The 15,197-nt window shown below is 34.5% G+C and overlaps 1 pseudogene; it reads right to left on the reverse strand.

Annotated features, from left to right (window-relative positions):
* Nucleotides 1–1,595: 1,595 nt before the first annotated feature.
* LOC148585221 (putative disease resistance protein RGA1) lies at nucleotides 1,596–11,039 on the reverse strand (annotated as a pseudogene).
* Between the last annotated feature and the right edge of the window lie 4,158 nt (nucleotides 11,040–15,197).

The raw sequence follows: 15,197 nt of genomic DNA on the forward strand, positions 1-15,197 counted from the left end.
AGGAATTGAGCAAACTGGTCCAACAGGATGAATTTTCAAGCACTGCATATACAATATTTCAGCCGTAGCTTTCCTGCAAATAAATATTAATACTAAGAACATTATCTATGGAAGTCCACTGACAATCAAGCAAACAATATAAGAGCAAACTTACATATCCATTAAAAGTCACTGACTTTATCATGGCAGAATCTGCATGTAAATAACTTGCCACAGCAATCAGCAGAGTTTGCAATTTCTTTCTTAATGCTTACCCCCAAATACTTGTTTCACTGAACCATAAAATAATGGAGAACATTCAAGTAAATCTTCATAATTTGAAATTTCACCAGTTGTTGCTGCAACATTCAAGTATATCATTCCATCCAGCCTTGAAAGCGAGATCATTATGATCCAGACTTTCATAGGCATCACTGTCTAATATTTTTAATTTGTTACACATAAAAAATTAATAATAACAATTTGAATCCTCAACACACTAAATTTTATAAAAGTCTATTTAGATATAACAGAACCATGAATATAAATTGCAAAGAATATATGCAAAGGCAGCACTAAAAAAAGCACTGCACTAACAAAAGACACATAAACAGAGCGGTTGGCAAACATAATCTTCAATTCCAGTCAGTACCCTTGGAGCACAACAACCAATTTCACTTAAAGACGAGCAAGCAAGTGGAAGAACCTGCAAATGCAAAATACTTGTTAGATGGCTTTTAAGGACAGCTAGGACTCTTGATCATGTCTTTCAAGTTCTGAATGCTGATAAAAAGTGTTCAACAAAATGTAGGTAGAATACTAATTAAAAATGCAAAATATGGTTAATTGAATGTCCCCTTTCCACAGGCTCGTCTCATTCTCATTCTTGCAAAATTATTCACCCGATCTTCCTCGGCATGGAAGTCCTATGTATATTGTCTACAAGTTGGCTGACATATCTGAGCAAATTGCATAAATCCCCCCATATAATCTCACACCCATTTCATGAATTGATGCTTTTTTAATGCTTGTCTCTGCTGACCATCAAAAAACCAAATAATAAACTCAACAAAAATTCAAAAATTTCCAATGAAAACAGTAAAAAGGTAAAATCAATCCATGAACAGAGAGAGTTGCAGTTAGACTCCAGTAACAATAATAATAAAAAGCATCTGTCTAAATCTGCATTTGATTATGAGAAAACCCAGAGTTATGCAAAAATTTTATGGAGTTTATATGAAAATTTGGGACGGGAAAGACTTTCCTTGTCTATCATGAGTGTTTTACCCAATATGTGATGCTACCATTTGTAGAATATAAATTTCAAATGGAAATGCAAGAAACATTTTAAAAACAAAAAAAAGAAACAAGATATTAGGCAAGTAGGAATGCCATTGAAGTGAAAGATGGGAAACAATACTGAAAATTTGAGAGCTTTGCGCAAATCTGATTGTCGGCAAGGTCTGAAAATGTGTCTATTCTTAAATCCTTTTTTTTTTTGGGTTCCATGCTACAGTTGGTTCCACATATGAAATCAAATAATATATATCAAAACACTAACAGAGTAAAACGAAGATGAACAACAAGAAGAAGAAAATTACCGTCTAAATGGTGACTCAAAAGTCTGGGTAGTGAACCGAAAGGTGTGGGACGTGAACAATCTTTGGCCAATCCTCTCCTGTTCCTTGTTCACATCTTTTCTCCAAGTGAGGACACTCCACAATTCTCAATTGACGTAAAGAGGTGAGGCGGCGCATACCCTCAGGCAGTGATATTAAATTGGGACATTTGGTGATCCAAAGGCTCTGAAGTGAATTGAGATCACCTATCCACTCCGGTAAAGACACCAAACTAGGGCAGTCCCTAATGGTAAGAGATTGCAAAGTGGTAACATGTCTAAGCTCCGATGGGAGAGACACCAAGCTTCTAACATTTGGTATACATAGTTCACGAAGTGCTGTGGGTTCAAGGCAATGTGCACCCTCGTCATCCTCATTGCTGATAAGTTCCATGCAGTCTTCAATCCACAGTTCTTCAAGCGCAGTGAGATGTTGAAAGAGTGGAGACAGTTTTACTCGCTGTTTACCACAGCTCCAAATATGCCTTGTCTGAAGAGAAGTGAGGTTTTGCAGCCACTCCTCTGGAAGATATTCAAGTTCCTCTAAATCCTCAAGCCGAAGAAACTTCAATTTGGACAGATCGGGAAAGAGAGAGGAAGTGGAGGGTGTTGTTTGGCTCCCTGGTGTTACGACTGGTATTAGAGACATCATAGGGCATTTCTCGATAAATAAACGAGAAAGGCAAGGAAATGATGGGACTAATGGAAGACGATGATGTCGTTCATGCTCTGCTGTAACTGTTTCCCTCATCCTCCACCATCCCTTCAACTTTGGCAAATTCTTAAGACTGAGATATGTGAGGGGAAAAGAGGACACGTCACTACTATCATTGATTATGTACTCCATCGCAATCAAGTTCTCAAGCTCAAGTATCACGAGAGAAGGGAATCGGTCCAATGGTGGGATGTGTTGACACCATTTACAATTGCTTATGGTAATAGAAACCAAATTCGAGAGGGAGGACACCCAGCTACATAACCTCACACCTGCATACCCATTTATTTCTAAGTCTTTCAAATTTTGGTGTGGCCGAAGGTTTTCCAACAGCTGTTCATCGTTTGCAATTGCCTTATCATCGTCATCACCAGCTTCTGGGTTCCACACTAATAACAATTGTCGAAGGTGTTTCTTCCTCTCCAAGTTTGCAGCCTCGGCTTCTAATGGAGAAGATCTCAAGTGCTCTAAACCATTTATACATAACCCACTTCGCAACTCATCTAAACCACCTAGCTCGTGTAGCCCACCCTTTTGCTTTGGAACAGAAATTTCCTTCTTCCCTAAACTGTACAACGTCAATGTATGGAGAGCAGTCAACTTTCCCAGTCCATGCGGCATATGGGTCAAGCTGTGACACCCATGAAGTGTAAGAATCCTAAGATTGATCAAGTTTCTAGTGTCTTCGGGTAATTCTTTAAGCCCTTCACAAAACTCAAGTCTTAGTGTTTGCAAATTCTGTAATTTAGTCATAGAAGTGGGGAGTAGTTCTATATGCTCATTCTGGGAAAGATCAAGAAATCTTAGATGCTCTAACTTTCCAATGAAATTCGGCACTTTTTGAATATTCGAGCTACTTAAATTCAAGGCGCGCAAGTATTTAAAACTTGAAATAAGTGTATTAAAGACTTGTTTATTCCCCAAAAGTACTGATCCAAAAGATGCATAATTTGTTGGAAGTCGCAGCAAAAGCGATCTAATTCTTTTTGCCTTTAGCAAGGGAGCTAGAATATCCCTTAATGAATTTAAAGAACCAAATGTCACATGGCGAGTTTTTTCAACTACTTTTTCTGCATCTGTATTTGAATTTATGCACTCTTCCCCCACAACCGATTGTGCAAGGTCATGAATAAGGTCATGCATTTTGCATACTACTATATCACCACATTGATCTCTTTCTATCTCTTGGAAAAATGACCTCCAAAGCAAATCCATAAAATACTCGTGACCAACATCTTCAAGACATCTGGTTTTATCTGACCAATGAATAAAGCCTTGAGCTATCCATAGCTGAATCAGCACATCCACTTCAATCCTAGAATCTTTTGGAAATAATGAACAAAAGGCAAAACATTGCTTCAACTGTGGCGGGAGATGATCATAACTTAACTGAAGTATTGAGAAAATACCTTTCTCTTGTTGAGTTATTTTGTAAAGTTCTTTGTTTTTAAAAGACAACCAATAAGCTTCTGAGTTGTTGAAGTATAATAGACTTGCTATGCTCCTTATAGCAAGAGGAACTTGTGCACACTTTTGTACGATCTCCTTTCCGATCTCTACTAGCTTTGGATTCTTTAGCACTTCCTCATCTTTAAATGCCATTCTCTTAAATAAATTCCAAGAATCACTTTCAGATAGACCTGTCAAAAGATACGGTAAAACTGTGCATGTAATATCTGCAACTTTTTTGCTACGTGTAGTAATCAAAACTTTGCTTCCTCTCAAACCACCCATTAACAGTGTTTCCAATCTCAACCATGTATCACGATCTTCATTCCATACATCGTCTAAAACAAGTAAATATCGCTTCCCATCAATTTTTTCTCGAAGCTGGCATTGCAACAAATTCATCTCAAGGCTTTTGGGTCTCTTTCCAGTTGCACATTCTATGATCTTTTGAACAATAGTTTTAATATCAAAAGGATCAGAGACACACCCACAACTTAAGATCAAAATGTCTTTTGACCTCGTCGTCATTGAACACATGTTGAGCAAGCGTGGTCTTGCCTAGTCCGCCAATCCCAACTATGGGAATGATGGAAACATTCCTTTCCACATCAAAATCCAATAACAATTGATCTTTAATAGCCTTTTTGTCACCCTCTCTCCCAATAACTTCTTTGTCAGGTATGAAAGAGTGTGTATCTTCTCTCCTCTTATGCTCAAGTTGGCGGTTAGTGAAGCTAAATTTAATCCTATCAGATGCAATGCCATCCAATCTCACCCTAAGTGCCTTGATCCTATAACCCATTTTAAGGCCATATATAAGCTGGTTCGAATTGGAAAAGAAGATTCGTACCTGTAATACCCCCAAATATTTAGTATGGTCCATTCCGAAAGTTAAAACATTTTTTGGACTGTGTATTAAGGAAAATATGAACGTCATGTTTGTAATTGTTGTTACTTTAAGTTAAGTTAAGGTTTTTTTTTTTTTTTTTTTTTTTTTTTTTTTTTTTACAACTACCCATTCGAATCTGTTCATTGTGATAGTTTAAGAATTCTTCTACCGTTGAATAGTTGGGTTTAACATTGTAATGGGGGCGGGTAATTTATGTGACTTTTTCAAAACCAATTTGCTCCTGGGAAAGATGTCGCAACTTAATTAAATGTACATTTTAGCGTATGTTTTTTTTTTTTTTTTTTTTTTTTGTAGCAGCATATGGTTAGTACTCTTACCTCTCTCAAACTACGATCCAATTGACAATGTCTCCTTCAAACTACCAAAAATTGTCAATGTTCTCCCCAATGACGAAAAAACCTAAAACGATAAATTTAAGCCAAAGGGTGTCAAATTTGAAATTGAAAAAAAAAAAAAAAAATCCATTTTCTAAGAAAAAAATTAAAAAAAAAAATCTTTTTTTTTTTTTTTTTTTTTTTTTTTTTTTGTTTTAAAAATTGAAACTTTTTGTTTGTTTTTGTTTTATAACTTTTTTAAATAAAAATTTCTGTTTTAAAAAAATTAACAATTTTCGTTTAAGAAATAAAATTTTTTCGTTTTCTAAAACAAAATTTTTTTTTTTAATTTTTTTTTTCAAATAAAAATTTCCGTTTTAAAAAATATATATTCATTTTTTTAAAACTAAATTAAAAAATTTCCGTTTTAAAAAAATATATTCATTTTTTAAAATAAAACTAAAAAATTTCGTTTTAAAAAAAAAAATCGTTCTTTTTAAATTGAATTTTTCGTTAAAAAAATTATTTATTTATTTATTTATTGAATTTATAGGGTATTTTTGTTTTATTAAGTAATATATAGGGGCATTTTTATCTTTTTGGTAGCCTTGGGGGACATTGACAATTTTTGGTATTTTGGGGAGACATTGTCACAATTGAAAGTTTGTGGGGGACATTGTCAATTGAATGGTAGTTTCAGGTGGTATGTGGACATTACCCTAATTAATTTCTTAATCATCCCTAAGAGGTAGCTCAATCAACTGGGACCACGCCTAATGATGTGAAGGTCACTAGTTCGAATCCTCCTCCCTCCTCTTGTGCGGACATGTAAAATAAATAAATAAATAAATAATTAATTTTCTTAACCTAATGGTCTAATCCATGGCATGGTGATATCCCTAATGATGGGCATAATTTAATGTTTCATTCATAATTTTGTAAGATGATAGTTTTTAACCAAAAACTTATTTATGTCTATGTGTACAAGATGTGTTGATCTCGTTGGAACAAAAGATTGTCCTTTATAAATGACGTTTATAATGATGTTCCTTCATGAAAAAGACATACGATCTAATTCCTAAGCCCCATAGTGATTATTGGTGTGAATAGTGGCTTTTAAAATGAGTCATGAGCATGGATTTTGGGCTAAATCAGAAACTTTTATAGCCAAAAATCTAATTTAAATGGCTCCTTTGAGTGGTAAGACACTTCTAAACATTAACCCTTAAAGTGGTGTTAAAATTATATCAACAAAATAAGTAATTGCTCATATATGGCATCGAGAAGAGCTTTGGGTTAAATCTGGAAACTTTCAGTCCATGGCATGTTTAGATGGGTATTTGATCCAAATTTCATTAAGTGAAAAACCTTAGATGTGTTTTGGGCCAATGGGCCAAGTGCAGTGCTATAGTTTAGGACCTTAGGTCCATTTATAGTGAGTTGTGGGCCTTATTTGGTTAACCAAGTTAGGACGAGATTGAAATGGGCCATTTCTGACCCAAGCCCCCATAAAAACAATTTTGAGATTTTTGGAAGAAAACTAAACCACATTTTATGTGAAATTCCAAGATTAACCCTACTTTGATTTATTTATTCAAAAGTTATGAAAATATTAATAGAATGAGTTAGACTAGAATATGATACATTTTAAGGAAAAATAAAACTTTATATTCGAACCAAGGTTCAAAAAATAAATAAAAATTAAGAAACATTTTTTAAAAAATTAAAAAATAAAATTTTAAAAGAAAAGAAACTTTTGAGTTAAGCCCTTACTTATTTCTAAGACAAAAACATCTCTAATAATAGGAAAAGGCCGGAAAGGTCATGTAAATTAGAAACGACTTCTAATCAAGATATACGTGCTTAGCATAGGGCTAATTTAGTTGAAACTTATTGTTCAAGTTCTAATAGTTGTCGTCGAGGTAGGTTGTACTCTTTGCTACTTCTAAATGCATTGCATTTCAACTTAAGTCATTAATGCTTTTATAGTATATATATATGGACTTTATGATGAAACTATCATGAGAGTTTAATTATCTTGCAAAGTTTAGTTTTATAATTGAATGAGTAAGTAACATGTATCTCTTATGAATTTTTTTAATTTTTAATGATTATGATATTATGTTCCACCTTAAAATGTTTTAATGTTATATACTTGTATTGCGTTAATTACATGATGTCAATACTTCATGTTTTAAATGTTACCATGTGATTTAAAAGCTCAAGGTATCGAAATGTTTTATAAGTTACAACTAAGTTGTCACTCAAACGTGAGTACAAATGTTCATTTTATTTTTTACCCAAGTACAAATGCTCATTTATGAAAGAAGGTTTCTGAAAATTAGGAAAGGTATCGAAATATTCGTTTTTTTTTTTTTAAAAAAAAAAACCAGTACAAAAGTTCATTTTTGCTTTTGGACCGGACTTCCTCTATTCGTGGAGTACGGAGACTGTTAGTTTTTAGGTTGGCAACTTAGGTGTTCAAAATATAATTTCTTCTCGGTTGAAGCTTCGTTTACAAGAGTGTTCGCTGGGGTCTGAACAACTGCATTACATAGTGAAACCCGAGAGCTCCACTTGCTGGATCGCTCAAACGTGATGAGTTACATAGTAAAACTCGAGAGCTTTATTCGATGCATGTTCGCAAGCCCATCCGAACGAAGGTCAATTTTGTCCGAACGGAAGTATGCAGTTGTTGCATCAGGGTTTTTCAAATTCAGCTTGGGCTTCTATAAAAACCCTAGGTCCGTTCGAATGTGGCCGTCAACTGCCCGAACGTTGCTGCGGATTTTCCTTAATAAGATTTTTTACTTCAGTAAAGAAACCTAATTCTTAGTTGCCTATATATAGGACTCTATAGAGCATGATTTTTTCAAGCAACTAATGGGCAAAATTTCATATTGTGCTAAGAGCAGATTATCAGTATTCATAGCTTCAGAGATATTTTCTCCTTAGAGTGTTGCTATATTTGAAAAGCCAATTTGTTCATCAACGATAAGAAATCTATCGGAGGATCCAATAAAGGAGAATCACTTCAAAAAGATTGTCGAGTAAGGAAGACAAGTATGAAGCTTGTTAATCTTGCAGAGCCTAGGTAGGAGTTGCAAAGGGTTGTAAGTGTCATTGTGTTTTGTAATCTGAATTTTCTTTTAATGATTTATTGAGTTTGGTAGTCCCAGAGAAATTTTATTTTTAAAGAATTTTCTAAAAGGTTTCTTCTTCATTACCAAAATATGTCTTTGTGATTTATTGCTTTCCATATTTTGGTGATTGATTATTGCATGCTAGCTTCCTATTTTTGATCCCGCATTAATTTTTGTTAAACACCTATTCACCCCACTAGGTGTATTTTGGAGTCTTGTTTATATTTTCAGATACAAATCTAACAGCTCCTGTTTTAGTCCTATAGAAAACAGTCTTTCAATTCAAATGAGCGAAAGCGAAACGCTCTTTCTACAATCCGTCCAATTTTGATTGTTCTAGAATTTCAATTAGATGCAATCAGGTATGGTTCATGAGTTTCTTCCTTCTTCTTCTTTGTAATGTTGATCCTTGAAGAAAAAGAGAAAAAGAAAACAAAGGAAGGGTCTTTTTGTTTTGGGCCTTAAGGTTGTCGATATTGGAGCGTTGAAGAAAAATTTAAATATTTGGGATGAAGATATCAGTTTTTTACAGGGAAGATACAAGAGGAGATGGGGAGCTTGTTTATTTTTTATTTTTATGTTTTTTAATTAAATGCATGAAAAGAGCTACAAGGGAGGATCTTTTCCACTCTGGATTTAGATGGAAGGAAGAATGGGAGATCTTATGAGAAAACTTTCAAAAACAAGATTAGAAGTGACCCACTTTGCTAAAAAATGTACTTTGAAATTGGCACATCGATAAACTTTCATAGCAGACCGGCTATGAAAGGAAGAGAGTTCAAAACTAATATCAGAAATAATACTAGCAAAAATCCAAGAAGAAAACAAATCCGGATTATTAATGGCTAAAAGGGTCAGAAGCTAGCGCATCTCCTTAATTCAAGTAAGAAATTACTACAACCGGAAGAGACAGCTAACCTAGCAGCAAGAAGAGCTGCAAACGCTTCACCAAGAAGAGCATCACCACTAGAAAGTTTGTGATGCTATTGGTGGTGAGCGGGAGAGAGAGAGAGAAAAAAGTAGAAAAAAAATAATAAAAAGTAACATTTTAAAAAATGGACAGAAATAAATAATAGGGATAAATGCAAAATTAGTCATTGAGGTTGAGCTAAATTAAAAAATCACTCACTATGGTGTAAAAAATATAGATAAAGTCCACATACCCCCTCAAAGTACCACTCAATTGACAATGTCCTCTCCAAACTTTCAATTGTGATAATGTCCCTCATAAACTACCAAAATATTGTACATATCCCCCCAATGAAGAAACTACTCTTAGAAAAAAAAAAATTACTAAAATTGCTAGAAAAAACATAAAAAAATAAAAAAAAAACAAAAACAAAACAAATTCAAGGGATGGCCAAATAAAAAAATAAAAAAATAAAAAATAAAAAATTTCTATTTTTTTTTAATAAAACTTGAAAATTTCATCTTTTTTTTTATTTATTTATTTCTAATTTTTTTAATAAAATTTCCTCTTTATAAAAAATGAAAAATTTTCTTTTAAAAAAATAAAAAATAATTTTTTTTTAAAATTAATTTTTAATTTTTAATTTTTTTTTTCGAATTTATAGCGGTATTTTTGTCTTATTGAAATCTATATGGGCTTTTTTTATTTTTTATTTTTATTTATTTTTTTATCTTTTTACTAGCTTTAGGGACATTGACAATATTTTGGTAGTTTGAGACCAGGTCACATTGTTGAAAATTTGGAGGAACATTGTCAATTAAGTGATAATTTGAGGGGATATAAAAAATAATTTATAGGTCCCTATAGTTAACCTAAATTACAAGTAAAGTATTAAGGAAAAATTAGTACTGAGTTTATAAGGAGTGTATCGTACTAAAATTAAGATTACATGAAGGTGTGACTATCATTAAGTTTGCCATATTAAGTGCACCTAGAATTTAACAAGTTAGCCGGCTAGGGCGCTTAACTCTCAACTTCTATTTTATGTTGAGTGTGTATCTTGCTTTATGTTGTATGCTTACGTCTCAGGTTCTATTTTAATTTTACTTCATTTCAAATATATGGTTCTAGCCCCCACTATTTTAACTCTGCTAAAAATATTATTTATCGAGCCTTTCGCTCATCCGTTACTTTCTTCCCCTTCACGTGTTTTGAGACGGATGTTGTACGTACGTAGGTGGTTAGGCATTTATGGGAAATCGTTGCATTTACTCGATCATTTTACTTTTCATAGGTTATGTTAGGTTAATACCTTATGCTTTTGCAAATTATTAATTTTCTTAGGACATGCATTATAGTGGTTAACAAATGTTTTAGGTTACTAGCTAATAGGTAACATTTGCATCTCTGAGATTTTGGAGTTAAAAAATTGGGTCCTCTCGGTCCCGGGGACCCGGGGTGTTACAGTAATAGATTCATAATACATCAACATTAATGTATATAAATATACGTGGTGGATTTATATAATAATCTATGTCAAAATGATTGTACGTGAATATGGTTGTAGATATATAAATATTTGTATGCTATATATATGAACAGATAGATGTTATGGTGCACATTTAGGAATTGGGTTGTTACCTGTTTTGCCTTCTTATCTTGTGTCATCACTTGTCGCCGCAGAAGTTCAGTGTTATAGTCATCCAGCAAGTCATCGGCATCGTACATGGCATCTTTCAGCTTTTTAAGCCAATCTTCGACCACACGGTTGTTGGCCTGCTGCTCCTCTGCATCCAAAAGCACAGCTTGGATAGTGGAAACCGTGTTCATGAGCTTTTGAACCTCATCTTTGAAACCCCAAAGCAGTCCAATCTCTTGGAGAGCAAGAGAGCCCAAACTCTGAATGATACCCTCAGCAGTGTTGAAGAGAACTCCTGCGGCCATTTCTTGTTGGTTAGTGGAGTGATGCTCAAAGCAGCTGTTGATGATTCAGCGAGAGGTGTTGGAGCTTAGAATCAAGGAAGAGGTGTTTGGTGTGAAGCGTATGGACATGCATGGCCAATGGCCTTTTATTTATAGGGGCGCCGCTTTTTGCATGGTTGCTTGAAATTAAATTCGAAACAAGTCCATCAGATCTAACGTGGCCATTTATTTACATTCCTCTTATATTTGAGAACCTTCAATAGTTCTTCAAGTATGGGATCACAGCATATATAGCTTTTCCATCAGATTTGATGCGCCCATTTGCGTTTGTCTCATATTCTTGTTCTCAAATCTTAACGTTTTAAGCAAACGACAGATTAAAAGGTTTGCTTTCGATCACTTGCATTTTTTTTTTCTGGTGGTGTCTGGCATCCAATACCTCTTCTGGTTCTTACTAATCTCTGTGGCATCCAATGCCTCTTATGATCCTTACCTCCGGTGGTGTAGGAATCTAATGCTTGTGGCATCCCTTTCCAAATCACTTAACTGACAAGGACAAAAACGGATGTGCATTAGCCTAGCCGCTTTCGCGCATCCGTTTTCTTGCTGCAGTAGTTTTCTAGTATTCTAGAATTTTTTTTTTTTTTTGGGAAAAATTATACTTTACTGATCTCCCCAAGTTTCATCACATTTTCAATTTGACATTCAATGTTTAAAAATTTATAATGTACTCTAACAAAATTTCAAATTTTGTCAATGTGGCCCGTCCGTTAGTCACCACCGTTTACTCTGACAAAAATTCAATCATGTGCCATGCACGTGCTGTTTTTACTGCAAAACTTCCCAAAATGCCACCAACCCCACACGTTATTACTCCTTACGTACAGGATCAATATTACAAGTGATCGTGGGTGTTTAAAGTTGTCTTCTTGAGCGAGAAAGTAACAGAAAATCCGAGAGAGAGATGGGCGCAAGAGAGAGAGGAGGGAGAGAGGGGTTTTGGAGGTTGTTATTCACAAACTGTCTGCCTTCTGCATCAAGGTCATCTTGGGAAATTTCACGGAAAAAACAGCATGTGCACTGCACGTGGTTAAATTTCCGTCAGAGAAGACGGTGGTGATTAACAAATGGGCTACATTGATAAAATTTGAAACTTTGTTGAGATACATTGTAAATTTTAAAACATTAAAGGTCAAATAAAAAATAGGGTGAAACTTTGGGAGGATAGAGTATATCGATACAACCAAAAAAAGGGTCCGACAACTAAAGAACCGAGTAACCAACGGAAATTAGTCAATAGATTGACCCGGCACATTAAGAAAACCAAAGTGGTTGTTATATGAATTTAAGTTTGCATTAAACAGTTTTCGTCAAATGGTTGGATAACAAGGACCATTTTGAATGAATAGTCATCTCATAAATCTTCATGATACTTTTCGTATCCAAGAGATCAGTGAGGGGTGACTTTTTTTTTGTTTTTATTATTCTTAGTTTTTAAATCTTAGTTTTTTATTTTTTATTTGAGGGATAAAACTACAATTTCATAAGGGCACCAAACCTAAGTCATTAGTTATACCACATGTCAATTGCCGATTGGATATGAAGTCAATTCGGGTTTGTATCTGACTTGTTAAATTAATGATAAATATAATTTTAAACAGATAGCTCATCCCTTAAATCTTGAAGATATCTAAGGATTTGTTTGTTTATTACGACTACACTCTTAAAGGCTTGAAGATGAATAAGTAATTTTTCTTTTTCTTTTCTTTTCTAAATAAAATATGATAAGGTCTTTTATTATAGTCTTTACCGAGCAAGATCCCCTACAATGGAGAACTTTCTCCATTTATCTTTTCCTTGGGCAAAGGACTTTCTCTATTTTTCTCCGATTCTCACTATCCAGAGACAAGAAAATTACAGATGATTTGACAAGGAGAAAGCAACATGACATCCCCTCGCAGGATAACTTTGATCGTCTGAAAGTAGGCATAAACTGTCTTGGATTCTCAACCTTTCCGACCTTGTACTTTAATTTGTTATTTTATTTAATGGTAATTTTCATTGGGGTTAGAGACTCAATACTTACGAGAATGTGTATAGCACACTTCTTATCCCCAATCCAGTCGTTTACATTTGCCCAATTCTAGTAGGAAGTAGCATTGCTGGTAAGGCTTTTTACCACCTAGTCCTTTTTAGTTTTTACCATAGATTAGATATATCCATTCACCTAATTATTTTCTCCTTAAATAAAAAAAAATTGGAGAAACTTCAGAAAGCCCCCCTAAATTTCCAGCCGTTTTGACATACTCCTTGAATTTTCAAAACTCTCATTTAGGCCTCTGAACTTTGGTTTGCTCTCACTTTGGACCATTTTAACGTTAAAACCAAACAATTTGACTTTTTATACCCATTTTACACTCCCCTAAAACTATGTCATTTTGTGTCTTAAAACTACAACACCTACCTAGCCCAAAACGACGTCGTTTTAGGCATTAATTTTTTTTTTTTTTTTTTTTTAAAAAGAAAAGCAAACTATATATATATAAAAAAAAAAAAAAGAAAAAAAAAAAAGAAATCTGAAGCCACCCCCTTGGCCAAAAATGGGGTGGTCCCCCATGGCCAAGGGGGTGCTCCGGCCACCCCTTTGGCCAAAAAAAAAAAAAAAGGGGATCGGGCGCTTTTGGGGGTGGCCGGACCACCCCCAAATGCACCCGATCCCCCCTCCCCCCCTCCCCCCCCCTTTTTTTTTGGGGGGCTTTTAGGAGTGGCCGGACTACCTAAACAAATCCATGGCCAAGGGGGTGGTCCGGCCACCCCCAGACCGGCCAGGGGGTGGCTCTCGATTTCATTTTTTTTTTTTTTTTTATTAATATTTTGCTTTTTTTTTTTTTTTTTTTTTTTTATTAATATTATGCTCAAAACGACGTCGTTTTGGGTTGGGTGGTGATGTAATTTTGAAGCCCAAAACAGTGTAGTTTTGGAGTCCAAAACGACGTAGTTTTGATTGAGGGTAAAACGGGTATAAAACGTCCAAAACGACGTAGTTTAACGTTAAAATGGTCCAAAGTAAGAGAAAACTAAAGTTCAATGGGCTTAAGTGATAGTTTTGAAAATTCAGGGGATACGTCAAAACGACTGGAAATTCAGGGAGGCTTTCTGAAGTTTCTCAAAAACAAAATAGTTAATAAGATTCATCAAAAAATTTCATTTACATCATAACTAATTGTTCGCTTAGATGAGAAGGCACGTCTCTTAACATTTGCTACATGGAATCTCTCTGAGACTTTTAACCAACCAACTACAATGTTATATTGAAGTATTTGATGGCATTATATTTCTATTATGGTCCAACCTTACTATTGGGCCGTGGACCTAATGCTTAGTTCATCGATCAACCAACCAACCCAAAAACTTTTAAACAATTTTGCACTGAATCCCATTGTAAGTCACGCCACTAACTGTCTCCATAATTCCTAACATGAGACTTTACACAAAATGTAGTCGGGTGCAAGAAATAATATTAGTGGGAAAACCTCCAAATACACTTCCTTGTTAGTTGTTGCATCATGTCGTCTTAACCTTAGATCAAACTATGCACAACAAACCAATCACAAACTTGTAAAGGAAACTATTATATGAGATAATTGTTTTGTTGTTTCCCCCTTTTCACAGTAATCTCATATGAGGAATTTTAAGTGTCCCAACTACTGAATGAGGAGGGCCACATCACAAAATTTTGTTTTAAATTGAATTCAATGAAATTATTACAATTTAGTCTATTAAATTGATGAGAAATGTGAGACTAATTCTATCTAACTTTCATCTGATTAATAAGATTAATGTAGCAATTTCAACTAACCATTGATTTTTTATTTTTTATTTTTAAGAGTAATTGTGTCATTGGGCTCTTTTATTCCAAACGGGACCATAATTAAGGCAAGTAAGAAAATAAAATGCAGCAAGCAATGATAACTGAAGTCCCTAACAATAAAAAGGTCAAAAAATTGTTGAAAATTGCAGGGATAACATTAATAAGAATAAAAATTAAACAAAATTATGTACTGCAAAACAATGCCATAACAAATATTTACACCCCTTGCAAAATGTAGCTAACCATGCACAGGTCCAGGTGTCACCATCACCGGACTCGGCTGATTAATTGGCACTGCCGGCGGAGGAGGTGAGCTTGGGCTTGGGTTAGGTGGATTGGGCTGGTTGGAGATGTTTGGGTCAGGG

Source organism: Corylus avellana, chromosome 5, assembly GCF_965113065.1.
Source record: "Corylus avellana chromosome 5, dhCorAvel1.hap1.2, whole genome shotgun sequence".
NCBI classification, from domain to species: Eukaryota; Viridiplantae; Streptophyta; class Magnoliopsida; order Fagales; family Betulaceae; genus Corylus; species Corylus avellana.